Raw genomic sequence first — 17,456 nt, forward strand, 5'->3', positions numbered from 1 at the left:
GTATAATTATTTATACAACCAAATCGAAATTAGGGTATCAGAATCCCTAACAAAACTACCTCTGCACGGTAGCAACCTCAACCCTGCTGGGAACCACCGGGACCGTCCAGCCTCAGACCTGACCCACCACAAGGTGTCCCAAAACACGAAACATAAAGGGCGTGAGCGATTATGCTTAATACGGAAGCAATGATATAAATACAAATATGAACATGCACATGACTTTAAAATCATGGTTAAATCACTTTACTCATGGCGCCTGGAATACACAGTACCGGGCAAGAGAGCGACTCCGCGTGGTACTCGTATATTCCTGAGACACGAATCCTCAGGAAGAATCGCCTCGACTGATGGAAACTGTCATGACTCACATCATACCCGATGCAGTCTCCGTAAAAACATATGCATGTGCTAAAAACAGTAAAACATAGCCAATACAGCACATACATCATGCATCACAGACATATGTATAAATATCATGCCGGCTATCTCGGTCAATACTTACGTACCTCTAACACTGCAGGTCAACTCCTAGCACACCCGTCTAGGTCCAAAGCCTACAAGTCTGCTCTACTGCGTCTACACATGAAAAAGTCCATGCATCACTATAAACGCTCTAAAAGCCTTAACTAAGCTATTTCATACTCCTAAATATTTTTAGGAAGCCAAATTGTACCTTCGTCCGTCGTCAGCCCGCTGGTGTAGAATCGCCTCAAAACTTAGGCACACCTCCGCTACGACGCCGGGATCGCTAGGCAACTTCCGGATTCCCAATAGGATGCCTAGAACTCCGTAGATCTAAGTAAGAAGGTTCAAAAACCAGAGGAAAGGAGGGGAAATCGGTGCACAGAATGAGGGCTCGGACCCCTTATTTATAGACGGCGATCGGAACGTCCGATCCCTCATCGGAACGTCCGATCGCGAACGGAGCGTCCGATCGTGACATTGGAACGTCCTATGTCACCTCACGTGCATAAGCAGTGACGTCATCTTGCTGACGTCGGTGATGACGCACGCCCTAGCCAGAACGGAATGTCCGATCCTCCAACGGAACGTCCGATCCCGATCGGAGCTTCCGATCTATGCTTCGGAGCTTCCGATCCACTTCGGATAATTTTAGGCAAAATTTAGTAATTAATTTCCTTAATTACCTTGATTAATTGCGGGTCACTACACTACCGGTTCTTGGACCAATCCTTCACGAATCTGCAGCTCTCGTCCACTCCTCAACGTAATAGCGCTCACGTTTTCCTTCGAATTCACTACTGTCTGTGATGGTAAAACTCCAGACTCTTGTGCTTCCAATTTTTTTATTGCAGTTGCCAACTGTCTCACCTGAGTGTTTAAGTGTTGGATACTTGCTCTCGTTTCCTGTTGAAAACTCAAGGTGTTAGTCGCAAGATCCTTAAATATATTTTCAAGAAACTCACCTTGCGTTGGAATTTGTGGGCGCTGTGGTGGAGGATGATACGGTGGCCTATAAGCTTGATTGTGCAATTGTGCTTGAGGTCCAGGCTGATTCGCTTGTGGATTTCCGTATCTGAGGTTCGGATGATCTCTCCAACCTGGATTGTATGTGTTAGAATAAGGATCATACTTCTGCTGAGCTGGCCCTCGAAATCCTCCTGCTGCATTAACTTGTTCCGCAGATCCCTCTTGAAGAGTGGGACACATGTTAGTTGCATGTCCCACTTGAGTGCAAATTCCACATACACTTAAAATTTGTCCATTCCCAACAGCCATATGACGCACAAGAGACGTCAGTTCGCTCAGTTGTTGTTCAAGGGAAGAAACATTTACCTCGTTACTCTTCCTTGGCGCATGATCACTTCTGTTGTTGCCAAATTGCTGAGAATTGGCAGCCATACTCTCGATTAGATTCCTTGCTTGTACCGAAGTTGTAGTAGCCCGAAACCAAAATCAGTAATTAAGGAATTAATCATAATTACTTGAATAGAGTTCGGAAGCTCCGAAGGTAGGTTCGGAAGTTCCGAACAGGATCGGAAGCTCCGATGCAGGATCGGAAGCTCTGATCATATTACGTCAGGCATGAAGATTGGCTAGATCAGAAGCTCCGATCACCCCTATCCGAAGTCAACAAGTGATATTTTGACACGAGGCAGATCAGGATCTTCGAAAGCTCCGATGGCAGGATCGGACGTTACGATCGAGGTTTGGACGTTCCGATCGAGGATCGGAAGTTCCGATCGTTGTCTATAAATAGAGGGCCAAGGCTTCATTTCCAATTGCCAATTCCGAGTATTTCCCTCTCCTTTCTAGTCTATTCGAGTTGTTCTAGCCTTCCTAGGCTTGATCCGGCGGTCGGCGAGGCATTCGGAAGTCATAGCAGAGTTGTGCCCAAGTTCTGGAGGCATCGACATCAAAGGGCTAACGACGGACGAAGGTATAGCTTTTGCTTCCTATAAATATTTAGGAGTATGCAATAGCTTAGTTAAGGCTTTTATAGCACTATAATGATAGTAGTATTATTTGGCAGTGTAGAGCAGACTATAGGCGTGGACCTAGAGTTGGTAGAGCTTGCACTGTTTTGAGGTACGAAAGTACTGTTCGAGATATCCTGACTGAGTATGCATGTATTATGTGACTGCATGGTTTATATGTCATTGATTTTTGCTGCATTCATTTGCATACTGAGCTATCTCTTTCGAGATGTCTATTAGTAGGGTTTTTCCCTATCCTGTTAGTGGTTGGACTTCCATCGATTTGGGTCCAGCATATCCACTTGTATTACGGTATGAGAGCCACCTCTTGAAGCGACGGCACAGCGTGCTACATACCAAGGCCCGGTCTATCTCTGTTATCTGATCCTTGACCTCGAGTTTATAGGGAGTTCACTTTGCATGTATGTATACTCATACTCTCGTGCTGAGCGTTTTATGCTCACGTCTTGTACTCTGTGTTTCTGGACACCCTATTCCATGGGGAAGGTTTGCGATTGGACGAGGCTGGTGGATCCAAGAGGAGCTAGGCAGTGGTTGGCCAGCTGGAGCTTCGTCTAGGTTTTATTTCTGTTATTTTGGGTTGATACAACTATTCAATTTGGTTGTATAATATTTGGATAAATTACAGATTTCTTTCCTTGGGATTGTATTTATTTATGGTTTCCGCAAGTTTATTCTGATATCTGTTTTATTAAGTTAATTGCATGCCTAAGTTCTGTTTAGTAGGTGATCCGGGTAAGGGTCACTACATTTATGGTATCAAAGCATGCATAGTATTCTTGGGATTTAGACTCTGCATAAGGTATCTGTGAGGTACTTTTGTAGATGGCAGATCATGACGATCGGAGTTCTCATGGCAGTATTGGTGGGCGTTAGGGTGATGCCGACCGGGAGCCTCGTTGAGAACGACGTCATCGTCATCATGACGACGAGCGTTTCACTGTGCGTTGATTATTAGCTATGGGTCCTAAGCCCTTAGTTGGAGGCGAGTCTCCGGAGGATGCGGAGAATTGGTTAGACCGCATGGGGATGACTTTTCAGACTTTCCAATGCACCGAGGAGCACAAGATGGAGACCCTGGGTTATCTTTTGGATGGACGTGCGCGCAGGTGGTGGAGGTTTACTTCTGCACCTTTTGTTGCGGCGAGAGGAGTGGCCACCTAGGACGAGTTCCGCATAGCTTTTCAGAAGCTGTATTTTCCTCCTGCACTCCGTCAGTCTAAGGCAGGCGAGCTTCTGAGTCTGCGACAGGGAGCCATGTCTATTGATGAGTATCAGCAGAAGTTCTTTGATCTACTATCCTATTGCCCCGAGATTGCTGACAGCTCTGGGATGAAGTATAATCTGTTCCTTCAGGGCCTTAACCCTGAGATCCATGACCGTGTGGCGGTTGGCGACGACATGTCCTACGAGGGTTTGGTGAGCCGTTGTCACCAGGCGGAGGACAGCATTCGGCGGAACAGGTCTTTTCCTCAGTCGAGGCCTGCTAGTTCTTTGGGTCCCCGTGCCCAATCTTTCAAGAAGTCTGGATCTACTTCTTCCTCTGGTTCTGGAGGTGTTGTCCGTTTCGGTAAGAAGGACAAGTGTGATCACTGTGGGAAGAACCATCCATCCGACAAGTGTCGTAGAGCTTCTGGAGCTTTTTTCCGTTGTGGAGAGACTGGTCATATCCGGAGAGATTGTCCACTATCTGGGGGAGGCGGTTCTGGATCTGGTTCAGGATCTGATTCTCAGGCCACCGTACAGCAGAGGTCGCAGGGACAGCCTGCTGGGAGTTCTCATTTGAGGCCACGAGCTTCTGGCCAGGTGTTTGCCCTGAGACATGATCAGGCAGTGGAGGAGAATGAGAAAGTCATCGCAGGTACATTTCTGCTTTATTGTATACCTGCTCTTGTACTTATTGACACTGGTGCATCTCATTCCTTCATTTCTGCACGCTTTGTTAAGAGGCATAAGTTACCATGCATTGCACTAGACGTAGTGATGTATGTTTCTACTCCGACGGGCCAATCTGCTTTGGTTAAGCGTCTAGTGATGGGTTGCCCTTTAGAGTTCGAAGGGAACATTCCGTTAGCGAATCTCATGGTCTTGGCGATGGACGACTTTGATTGCATTCTGGGAATAGATATGTTGACTACCTATCGAGCTTCAGTGGACTGCTATCAGAGATTAGTACGCTTTCATCCGGAGGGGAGTGAGAGCTGGTTTTTCTATGGTGAGGGAGCGCGACCTCCGATGCCTTTGGTATCAGCTCTGAGAGCCTGTCGAGCTCTAGAGTCTGGCGGGGAAGGCTACCTTATCTATGCAGTTTATTTGTCCGCTGAAAGCATTGGGATAGAGAGCATTCCTGTTGTGGATGAATTTCCAGATGTATTTCCTGATAAGATTCCTGGTTTTCCTCCTGCTAGGGAAGTCGAGTTTGGCATAGAGTTGATGCCGGGTACTTCACCTATTTCTCGAGCACCGTATCATCTGGCTCCGTCAGAGATGCATGAATTGAAGAATCAGCTACAGGATCTTTTGGACAAGGGGTACATTCGTCCAAGTGTATCTCCTTGGGGAGCTCCTGTTCTTTTTGTAAAGAAAAAGGATGGGTCGATGCGGCTGTTCATTGACTACCGGCAGCTGAATCGAGTCACTGTGAAGAACAAGTATCCGTTGCCTCGTATTGATGACTTGTTTGATCAGCTGCAGGGCACGTCAGTTTACTCCAAGATTGACTTGAGATCTGGGTATCATCAGTTGAGAGTCCGTGATCAGGACGTAGCCAAGACTGTATTCCGTACTCGCTATGGGCATTACGAGTTTCTAGTAATGCCATTTGGTTTGACTAATGCGCCGGCTATATTCATGGATCTGATGAACCGTGTTTTCAGGGAGTATTTGGACAAGTTTGTCGTGGTCTTCATTGACGACATCTTGGTGTATTCACGTAATACGGAAGAGCATGTTTCTCACTTGCGGTTGGTACTGCAGACTCTTTGAGATGAGCAGTTGTACACCAAGCTGAGCAAGTGTGAGTTTTGGATGGATAGAGTGGTCTTTCTTGGCCATATCATATCCAGGGAAGGGATTTCTGTTGATCCAAGCAAGATTGAAGCAGTACTTAATTGGTCGCGTCCGACGACAGTTGCTGAGATCCGTAGTTTTCTGGGTCTAGCAGGGTATTATCGTCGCTTCATTCTGAACTTCTCTCAGTTAGCTCGACCGTTGACGCAGCTTACCCGCAAGGGTGTAGATTTCGAGTGGTCCTCCGAGTGTGAGGAGAATTTCTGTGAGCTTCGACGGCGGTTGACTTCTGCGCCGGTGTTGGCATTACCGTCAGGATCTGGAGGGTATGTGGTATACACTGATGCTTCTCTTCAGGGGTTAGGTTGTGTTCTGACTCAAAATGGGCATGTGATCGCATACGCTTCTAGACAGCTGAAACTTCACGAGGACAACTATCCAGTCCACGATTTGGAGTTAGCAGCCATTGTGTTCGCTTTGAAGATCTGGCGTCATTATCTGTATGGCGAGAAATTTGAGATCTTCACCGACCATAAGAGTCTCAAATATTTTTTCACTCAGGCGGAGTTGAACATGAGGCAGAGACGTTGGATGGACTTGCTTAAGGACTATGATTGCGAAATTAAGTACCATCCGGGAGCTGCTAATCTCACCGTTGATGCTTTGAGTCGCAAGGTGCGACTATCTGCACTTCAGACTTGTTTGATGTCTAGTGCGATCAGTGACTGTTGTACTTCAGGTTATACCTTCAAGCATAAGAAAGGTATGTAGAGTATCCAGATGTTTACGATATTATCTGAGCCAGCCTTGTATTCGCGGATCCGAGATGCTCAGATGTCTGATTCGAAGACCCAGCGTTTAGCTCGTCTAGCTAACGAGGGTAGCTCGTCTGGATTTCATTATCAGTCAGATGGCTTTCTGTGTTTGTATGGTAGGCTTGTGATTCCGCAGGATGAAGAGTTGCGAGAGGAGATTTTGTCTCAGGCACATCGCACTAAGTTGAGTATTCATCCTGGGAGCAACAAGATGTACAAGGATCTACGTACTCGTTTCTGGTGGAAGGGAATGAAACGCAGTGTTTATCAGTTTCTTTCGAGATGTTTGGTGTGTCAACAGGTCAAGGCAGAGCACCGACGACCTGGAGGATTGCTTCACAGTCTACCTATTCCTGAATGGAAATGGGAGTTTATCACAATGGACTTTGTGACCCATTTTCCGGTATCCCCGAGGAACTGTGATGCTATCTGGGTTGTGGTGGACCAACTCACCAAGTCAGCGCATTTCATTGCCTATAGCTGAGAGTACTCTGTGGATCTCATGGCACGGATGTACATTCAGGAGATCGTTCGACTTCATGGAGTGCCTGTGAGCATTGTCAGCGATCGGGACCCCAGGTTCACCTCTAGATTATGGGGGAGTGTTCAGCGTGCGATGGGTACTACTCTCAGTTTGAGTACTGCCTATCTTCCGGAGACTGATGGTCAGTCAGAGCGCACTATCCGTACTTTGGAGGATATGCTTAGAGCGTGCGTCATGGATTTTGGTTCAGCCTGGCAAGATCATTTGTCGTTGATCGAGTTCGCGTACAACAACAACTATCATAATAGTATTGGGATGGAACCTTTTGAGGCGTTGTACGGGCGACGTTGTCGTACTCCACTCTTCTGAGAAGAAGTGGGGGAGAGACAGGCTGAGGGACCAGAGCTTATCCAGCAGGCGGTAGACATTGTTGATCAGATCAAGAAACGGATTAAGACTGCACAGGATCGTCAGGCCAGCTATGCTAATATCAAGCGTAGGACTTTGCAGTTTGATGTCGGGGAGAAAGTGTTTCTAAGAGTGTCACCTTTCCGCAAGATTCTCAGATTTGGCCTTAAGGGCAAGTTGTCTCCCAGGTTTATCGGTCCGTTTGAGATCTTGGAAAGCATTGGCGATTTGGCTTATCGACTAGCTTTGCCACCACATCTATCCAGTATTCACGACGTGTTCCACGCATCTCTGTTGCGACGGTATGTGGTGGATGAATCTCATATTCTGCAGCGGTCTGAGGTTCAGGTGGACAAGGATTTGACTTATGTTGAGAAACCTATTCGTATCCTGGATTATAAGGATAAGGTTTTGCGGAACAAAGTCATTCCTTTGGTTTTAGTTCAGTGGCAGCGCCGAGGCACTGAGGAAGCTACTTGGGAGCTTGAGGACAGGATGCGTGAAGACAATCCTGAGTTGTTTTAATTTCATTCTTAAGTTGTATTCAGTTGCAAAATCTGTAAACGTTTGATTTGAATAAAGAATGTTTCTGATTTCTGTATTACATTTAGTACTTAAGATCTGATTTCGAGGACGAAATATCTTAAGTGGGGGAGAATGTAGTAGCCCGAAACCAAAATCAGTAATTAAGGAATTAATCATAATTACTTGAATAGAGTTCGGAAGCTCCTAAGGTAGGTTCGAAAGTTCCGAACAGGATCGGAAGCTCCGATCATATTACGCCAGGCATGACGATTGGCTAGATCGGAAGCTCCGATCAGGATCGGAAGCTCCGATCACCCCTATCCGAAGTCAACAAGTGATATTTTGACACGTGGCAGATCAGGATCTTCGGAAGCTCCGATGGCAGGATCGGACGTTCCGATCGAGGTTCGGACGTTCCGATCGAGGTTCGGACGTTCCGATCGAGGATCGGAAGTTTCGATCGTTGTCTATAAATAGAGGGTCGCGGCTTCATTTCCAATTGCCAATTCCGAGTATTTCCCTCTCCTTTCTAGTCTATTCGAGTTGTTCTAGCCTTCCTAGGCTTGACCCGGTGGTCGGCGAGGCGTTCAGAAGTCATAGCAGAGTTGAGCCCAAGTTCTGGAGGTATCGACATCAAAGGGCTAACGACGAACGAAGGTATAGCTTTTGCTTCCTATAAATATTTATGAGTATGCAATAGCTTAGTTAAGGCTTTTAGAGCACTATAATGATATTAGTATCATTTGGCAGTGTAGAGCAGACTATAGGCGTGGACCTAGAGTTGGTAGATCTTGCACTGTTTTGAGGTACGAAAGTACTGTTCGAGATATCCTGACTGAGTATGCATTATTATGTGACTGCATGGTTTATATGTCATTGATTTATGCTGCATTCATTTGCATACTGAGCTATCTCCTTCGAGATGTCTGTTAGTAGGGTTTTTCCCCATCCTGTTAGTGGTTGGACTTCCATCGATTTGGGTCCGGCATATCCACTTGTATTACGGTATGGGAGCCACCTCCTGAAACGACGACACAGCGTGCTACATACCAGGGCCTGGTCTGTCTCTGTTATCTGATCCTTGACCTCGAGTTTATAGGGAGTTCACTTTGCATGCATGTATACTCATACTCTCGTGCTGAGCGTTTTATGCTCACGTCTCGTAATCTGTGTTTATGGACACCCTATTCCGTGGGGGAAGGTTTGCGATTGGACGAGGCTGGTGGATCCAAGAGGGGCTAGGCAGTGGTTGGCCAGCTGGAGCTTCGTCTAGGTTTTATTTCTGTTGTTTTGGGTTGATACAGCTATTCGATATGGTTGTATAATATTTGGATAAATTATAGATTCCTTTCCTTGGGAATGTATTTATTTATGGTTTCCGCAAGTTTATTCTGATATCTGTTTTATTAAGTTAAGTGCATTCCTAAGTTTTGTTTAGTAGGTGATCCGGGTAAGGGTCACTACAGAAGTTTTATCCACGAAAACTCCTCCACTAACCGCATCCAGCATACTCCTGTCATGAGGTAACAAACCTTCATAGCAGTGTTGAATTAACAAATTTTCACTTATCTGGTGCTGCGGACAGCTGGCGCATAGTTTCTTGAAAGCAGGATCGGACGTTCCGATCGAGGTTCGGACGTTCCGATCGAGGATCGGAAGTTTCGATCGTTGTCTATAAATAGAGGGTCGCGGCTTCATTTCCAATTGCCAATTCCGAGTATTTCCCTCTCCTTTCTAGTCTATTTGAGTTGTTCTAGCCTTCGTAGGCTTGACCCGGCGGTCGGCGAGGCGTTCGGAAGTCATAGCAGAGTTGTGCCCAAGTTCTGGAGGCATCGACATCAAAGGGCTAAAGACGAACGAAGGTATAGCTTTTGGTTCCTATAAATATTTAGGAGAATGCAATAGCATAGTTAAGGCTTTTAGAGCACTATAATGATAGTAGTATCATTTGGCAGTGTAGAGCAGACTATAGGCGTGGACCTAGAGTTGGTAGAGCTTGCACTGTTTTGAGGTACGAAAGTACTGTTCGAGATATCCTGACTGAGTATGCATTATTATGTGACTGCATGGTTTATATGTCATTGATTTATGCTGCATTCATTTGCATACTGAGCTATCTCCTTCGAGATGTCTGTTAGTAGGGTTTTTCCCCATCCTGTTAGTGGTTGGACTTCCATCGATTTGGGTCCGGCATATCCACTTGTATTACGGTATGGGAGCCACCTCCTGAAGCGACGATACATCGTGCTACATACCAGGGCCCGGTCTGTCTCTGTTATCTGATCCTTGACCTCGAGTTTATAGGGAGTTCACTTTGCATGCATGTATACTCATACTCTTGTGCTGAGCGTTTTATGCTCACGTCTCGTAATCTGTGTTTCTGGACACCCTATTCCATGGGGGCAGGTTTGCGATTGGACGAGGCTGGTGGATCCAAGAGGGGCTAGGCAGTGGTTGGCCAGCTGGAGCTTCGTCTAGGTTTTATTTCTGTTGTTTTGGGTTGATACAGCTATTCGATATGGTTGTATAATATTTGGATAAATTATAGATTCCTTTCCTTGGGATTGTATTTATTTATGGTTTCCGCAAGTTTATTATGATATCTGTTTTATTAAGTTAAGTGAATTCCTAAGTTTTGTTTAGTAGGTGATCCGGGTAAGGGTCACTACAGAAGTTTTAACCACAAAAACTCCTCCACTAGCCGCATCCAGCATACTCCTGTCATGAGGTAACAAACCTTCATAGCAGTGTTGAATTAACAAATTTTCACTTATCTGGTGCGGCGGACAGCTGGCGCATAGTTTCTTGAAAGCAGGATCGGACGTTCCGATCGAGGTTCGGATGTTCCGATCGAGGATCGGAAGTTCCGATCGTTGTCTATAAATAGAGGGTCGCGGCTTCATTTCCAATTGCCAATTCCGAGTATTTCCCTCTCCTTTCTAGTCTATTCGAGTTGTTCTAGCCTTCGTAGGCTTGACCCGGCGGTCGGCGAGGCGTTCGGAAGTCATAGCAGAGTTGTGCCCAAGTTCTGGAGGCATCGACATCAAAGGGCTAAAGACGAACGAAGGTATAGCTTTTGCTTCCTATAAATATTTAGGAGTATGCAATAGCTTAGTTAAGGCTTTTAGAGCACTATAATGATAGTAGTATCATTTGGCAGTGTAGAGCAGACTATAGGCGTGGACCTAGAGTTGGTAGAGCTTGCACTGTTTTGAGGTACGAAAGTACTGTTCGAGATATCCTGACTGAGTATGCATGTATTATGTGACTGCATGGTTTATATGTCATTGATTTATGCTGCATTCATTTGCATACTGAGCTATCTCCTTCGAGATGTCTGTTAGTAGGGTTTTTCCCTATCCTGTTAGTGGTTGGACTTCCATCGATTTGGGTCCGGCATATCCACTTGTATTACGGTATGGGAGCCACCTCCCGAAGCGACGACACAGCGTGCTACATACCAGGGCCCGGTCTGTCTCTGTTATCTGATCCTTGACCTCGAGTTTATAGGGAGTTCACTTTGCATGCATGTATACTCATACTCTCGTGCTGAGCGTTTTATGCTCACGTCTCGTAATCTGTGTTTCTTGACACCCTATTCCATGGGGGCAGGTTTGCGATTGGACGAGGCTGGTGGATCCAAGAGGGGCTAGGCAGTGGTTGGCCAGCTGGAGCTTCGTCTAGGTTTTATTTCTGTTGTTTTGGGTTGATACAGCTATTCGATATGGTTGTATAATATTTGGATAAATTATAGATTCCTTTCCTTGGGATTGTATTTATTTATGGTTTCCGCAAGTTTATTCTGATATCTGTTTTATTAAGTTAAGTGCATTCCTAAGTTTTGTTTAGTAGGTGATCCGGGTAAGGGTCACTACAGAAGTTTTATCCACGAAAACTCCTCCACTAGCCGCATCCAGCATACTCCTGTCATGAGGTAACAAACCTTCATAGCAGTGTTGAATTAACAAATTTTCACTTATCTGGTGCTGCGGACAGCTGGCGAATAGTTTCTTGAAAGCAGGATCGGACGTTCCGATCGAGGTTCGGACGTTCCGATCGAGGATCGGAAGTTCCGATCGTTGTCTATAAATAGAGGGCCGCGGCTTCATTTCCAATTGCCAATTCCGAGTATTTCCCTCTCCTTTCTAGTCTATTTGAGTTGTTCTAGCCTTCGTAGGCTTTACCCGGCGGTCGGCGAGGCGTTCGGAAGTCATAGCCGAGTTGTGCCCAAGTTCTGGAGGCATCGACATCAAAGGGCTAAAGACGAACGAAGGTATAGCTTTTGCTTCCTATAAATATTTAGGAGTATGCAATAGCTTAGTTAAGGCTTTTAGAGCACTATAATGATAGTAGTATCATTTGGCAGTGTAGAGCAGACTATAGGCGTGGACCTAGAGTTGGTAGAGCTTGCACTGTTTTGAGGTACGAAAGTACTGTTCGAGATATCCTGATTTAGTATGCATTATTATGTGACTGCATGGTTTATATGTCATTGATTTATGTTGCATTCATTTGCATACTGAGCTATCTCCTTCGAGATGTCTGTTAGTAGGGTTTTTCCCCATCCTATTAGTGGTTGGACTTCCATCGATTTGGGTCCGGCATATCCACTTGTATTATGGTATGGGAGCCACCTCCTGAAGCGAAGACACAGCGTGCTACATACCAGGGCCCGGTCTGTCTCTGTTATCTGATCCTTGACCTCGAGTTTATAGGGAGTTCACTTTGCATGCATGTATACTCATACTCTCGTGCTGAGCGTTTTATGCTCACGTCTCGTAATCTGTGTTTCTGGACACCCTATTCCATGGGGGCAGGTTTGCGATTGGACGAGGCTGGTGGATCCAAGAGGGGCTAGGCAGTGGTTGGCCAGCTGGAGCTTCGTCTAGGTTTTATTTCTGTTGTTTTGGGTTGATTCAGCTATTCGATATGGTTGTATAATATTTGGATAAATTATAGATTCCTTTCCTTGGGATTGTATTTATTTATGGTTTCCGCGAGTTTATTCTGATATCTGTTTTATTAAGTTAAGTGCATTCCTAAGTTTTGTTTAGTAGGTGATCCGGGTAAGGGTCACTACAGAAGTTTTATCCACGAAAACTCCTCCACTAGCCGCATCCAGCATACTCCTGTCATGAGGTAACAAACCTTCATAGCAGTGTTGAATTAACAAATTTTCACTTATCTGGTGCTGCGGACAGCTGGCGCATAGTTTCTTGAAAGCAAGATCGGACGTTCCGATCGAGGTTCGGACGTTCCGATCGAGGATCGGAAGTTCCGATCGTTGTCTATAAATAGAGGGCCGCGGCTTCATTTACAATTGCCAATTCCGAGTATTTCCCTCTCCTTTCTAGTCTATTTGAGTTGTTCTAGCCTTCGTAGGCTTGACCCGGCGGTCGGCGAGGCGTTCGGAAGTCATAGCAGAGTTGTGCCCAAGTTCTGGAGGCATCGACATCAAAGGGCTAAAGACGAACGAAGGTATAGCCTTTGCTTCCTATAAATATTTAGGAGTATGCAATAGCTTAGTTAAGGCTTTTAGAGCACTATAATGATAGTAGTATCATTTGGCAGTGTAGCGCAGACTATAGGAGTGGACCTAGAGTTGGTAGAGCTTGCACTGTTTTGAGGTACGAAAGTACTGTTCGAGATATCCTGACTGAGTATGCATGTATTATGTGACTGCATGGTTTATATGTCATTTATTTATGCTGCATTCATTTGCATACTGAGCTATCTCCTTCGAGATGTCTGTTAGTAGGGTTTTTCCCTATCCTGTTAGTGGTTGGACTTCCATCGATTTGGGTCCGGCATATCCACTTATATTACGGTATGGGAGCCACCTCCTGAAGCGACGACACAGCGTGCTACATACCAGGGCCCGGTCTGTCTCTGTTATGTGATCCTTGACCTCGAGTTTATAGGGAGTTCACTTTGCATGCATGTATACTCATACTCTCGTGCTGAGCGTTTTATGTTCATGTCTCGTAATCTGTGTTTCTGGACACCCTATTCCATGGGGCAGGTTTGCGATTGGACGAGGCTGGTGGATCCAAGAGGGGCTAGGCAGTGGTTGGCTAGCTGGAGCTTCGTCTAGGTTTTATTTCTTTTGTTTTGGGTTGATACAGCTATTCGATATGGTTGTATAATATTTGGATAAATTACAGATTCCTTTCCTTGGGATTGTATTTATTTATGGTTTTCGCAAGTTTATTCTGATATCTGTTTTATTAAGTTAAGTGCATACCTAAGTTTTGTTTAGTAGGTGATCCGGGTAAGGGTCACTACAGAAGTTTTATCCACGAAAACTCCTCCACTAGCCGCATCCAGCATACTCCTGTCATGAGGTAACAAACCTTCATAGCAGTGTTGAATTAACAAATTTTCACTTATCTGGTGCTGCGGACAGCTGGCGCATAGTTTCTTGAAACGCTCCCAATACTCATGCAGAGACTCTCCCATCTGCTGTTTGATGCCATAAATTTCCTTCCTGATGTTTGCCGCTCTTGAGGCTGAAAAATATTTCTCTAGGAAAACCCTCTTCATTGCATTCCAGGTGGTGATGGAACCAGGAGGTAAATAGTATAGCCAATCCTTTGTAGCACTCTTCAGAGAGAAAGGAAAGGCTCTGAGTTGAATTTGCTCCTCTGTCACTCCATGTGGTTTCATGCTGGTGCATACGACATGGAATTCCATCAAGTGCTTGTGCGGATCCTACCTGCAAGACCATGAAAAGCAGGCAATAAATGTATCGGTCCAGATTTTAATTCAAAAGTAGCATTATTTTCTATAGTAGGGAAAGTAATGCATAAGGGCTGTTGGTTTGGATCAGGAGTGCCCAATTGTCTCAAGCTCAGATTTGCATTCGCCGCCATCTCTTCCATAGGCTCTTCAACCTGATTTTCGTCCTCTTCCAATTTTTTTCGAGCTTCTCTCCTTCGCTTAAGTAACATTCTTTCTATCTCTGGGTCGTATGAAAATTCTTATTTTTCCGAAGATTCACCTGAAAGCATGAACAAACCAGAGTAGCAATACGAGAAATAAAAATTAAATAAAAAAAAAACAAGAACAAAATAAATTTAACACCAATCCCTGGCAGCGGCGCCAAAATTTGGTAGCGCTTATCATGTCACGCCCAAATTACCCGACTCAATCAGATAAATAAAAACATGCATTAGTATGAGTAGGGATCGTTCCCACGAGAAAAGGGAAATTTAAAAGTGTTCTTTAAAATTAAAAAGGGAATTTTGAATTGAGATTAACCACTAAAAATTCAAAAACAATTTATAATAAAATTCTATAACTGTCAAGCAAGATTAAAAATTAAACTAAACAAATCAATAAGAAACAAGACTTGGTATCGGTCGACTACACCCTTGATATTATTCATTCAATCATTGATCACCTGAAAATAATTAATCCTATCAAATATTCACCATTGGAAATTTAATTCATGTTTCACCTTAATTTTAGTTAACTAGACACAAGCGTTCTAAGTTAACCCTTATCCAATAAATTAACCCAATACAAACGATCAGATTTAAATCCACGGTAGCATTCAAACTAGCAAAACTGATAAACCTAGACAACACATACACAAGCGGATGTATTTAGCCTAGTCAATTGTTATTCCTACAATTTAATAAACTCACAAGCGGATGATTATTAATTGTAGTTGCTTCACAAATCAGATAATTCAAACAATTACGGATTTGAATTCCAATTTAGCATTCGATTGTATAATGAAATCCTAAGATGTGTTGTAGAACTCGGCGATCAGATCAATCAGTATTGATACCCGGTGCAGCGGAAGTTTAAAAATTTTATATGGAACGATTCCATATTGGGTATCAAAACTTTTACGATTAAATTGTGTGTGTAAAAATTAAATAACAATTATAAATTTTTACCTTTAATCTCGAATCGAGATTTTGGACACCAACAGATTGCTCTGCTCTTGTTGTATATCCCTGGAACTGATGAACGAACTGTTCTTCAATCAGGTCCACGAACGGATATTTAATCCCTCTGATAGATTGCACTAGAAAATCTATCAGAAGTTTCTACGAAGAGATTAACGAATTTGATCCGTTAAACCAGACTGCAATTCAAAATTCACAGACTGGATTTTCCGAGCAGAGGGGGAAGGGGGCGGCCACTACTGAGAGAAAATAACTAGGTTTTTCGAAAATTTGTGACCTGTTGTATTTAATTTCTGTACTGCAATAACTTATTTATAATGTAGGCCACTAACAGCTTAGGGCCCATTAGTCATAAGTTCAAGCCCGACAAGCAAAGCCCGCATGTTCAGAAATTAATATAAAATTCATCATGACTCCGATTGATAAACCGATTTCACCAATGTGCACAGAAACCATTTCTGCACCTTTTAAAGTCAAGATAAATTTTTCTGAATCCGAATTCAGTGATTTCCAAAAATGCCCATCCCTATGTCATTTTAGGAAATCTTACTCCTCTACTCTTAATTAAGAAGTCCAACTTCTTTGTTCATTAAATTTAACTCTTTAAATTTAACTATCTCAACGGGGATTAAAAATCCATTACACTGTGTGACCCTCAATGGTTCAGGGATATAGCTAGCCGTGGGCTCACAACTCCTTGTGACTCGGAACAACAATTTCCGACTTGCCCATCGAATCATGGTAAGAGCGCCTAGCAACATCGCCCCATGATTCCCTAGGTATCACTGATAGTGCCTACAAGAACCAATAGATTTTGGTTAGCGTACAGTACGGTCCCTTCATCCATATATCCCGATCGAATCAACAACCATTGGTATATCAAGAGTCGTTCGAGATTCGATAACTATGCAATGCATCTTTAAGATCAAATAGTGACATCGCATGTGCTACTAAGAAACCATTTCTTAAATCACATCATGTACTCTGGCCAGAGATTCGTCACACTAATATCTCCTCAGATCGCATAGGATATCCACACTCGCAAGTATGTGGTGAATCCTTGACAACAAAGCATCGACTCCTATATGTGTTGTAACTGTACCCAATCCCGACACCTGATGACCCCAATAGAGTCGGTAAACGAGTCAAAGCACAGTACTAGCATATAGAGTCTCAATGATGTTTCAAGTAATAAGGACTAATGGTGTACAACCAAAACCGCGGACTTTATCCACTCGATAAGTGATAACCACTTGGAAAGTCCGGATAGGGTAGTTCGATCATTCATCATATGAATATCCATTTGCATGCTTCGAACATCTCTATGTTCCTTACCAATGAAACGTGGTACTCTGCATCGCAAATGCTAGTCTCAATCTCGAGCGATCCTTATCCTTATTATCGGACGGCTCAATCGACTAGAAACAGTTCAGAATATACAGTGACTATAAGATGTGTTTCATGATAGACATCCCCATGTACTACCACATCTTACATACACTATAGTATATTCAAGGTCTTTATCAAAACAACAATAGTATATCACAATATAACTATACGAAGAAAGATAAAGTCATTGCCATTAATAAAAGTGTAAATAATATTAAACAAAAGATTGTTTATACAAAGAGTCATCAAAGCCCTTAGCCACAAGTTGGCTCACCGGGCACCCACTCTTTCAAGATGGCCAATCTAAAAAATCTCATACACAAGCATATCAATCAATTCAGAATAACTCTTGATACTTGATAAAACTCAAACATTGAAAATCAAAATCTCATGAATTAATAAATCAAAGGCTTCGTCTCCCTCAACCAAGTACTATAGTTTAGCC

General features: G+C 43.9%; 1 non-coding gene across 1 annotated transcript; it reads left to right on the top strand.

Annotated features, from left to right (window-relative positions):
• The first annotated feature begins 14,091 nt into the window (after nucleotides 1-14,091).
• LOC140894146 (small nucleolar RNA R71) lies at nucleotides 14,092-14,198 on the top strand. Its single transcript, XR_012153694.1, has one exon. It is a non-coding gene; the product is annotated as a small nucleolar RNA R71 (small nucleolar RNA).
• Nucleotides 14,199-17,456: the final 3,258 nt, after the last annotated feature.

The sequence above is a fragment of the Henckelia pumila genome, chromosome 3, assembly GCF_033568475.1.
Source record: "Henckelia pumila isolate YLH828 chromosome 3, ASM3356847v2, whole genome shotgun sequence".
Classification (NCBI taxonomy): Eukaryota; Viridiplantae; Streptophyta; class Magnoliopsida; order Lamiales; family Gesneriaceae; genus Henckelia; species Henckelia pumila.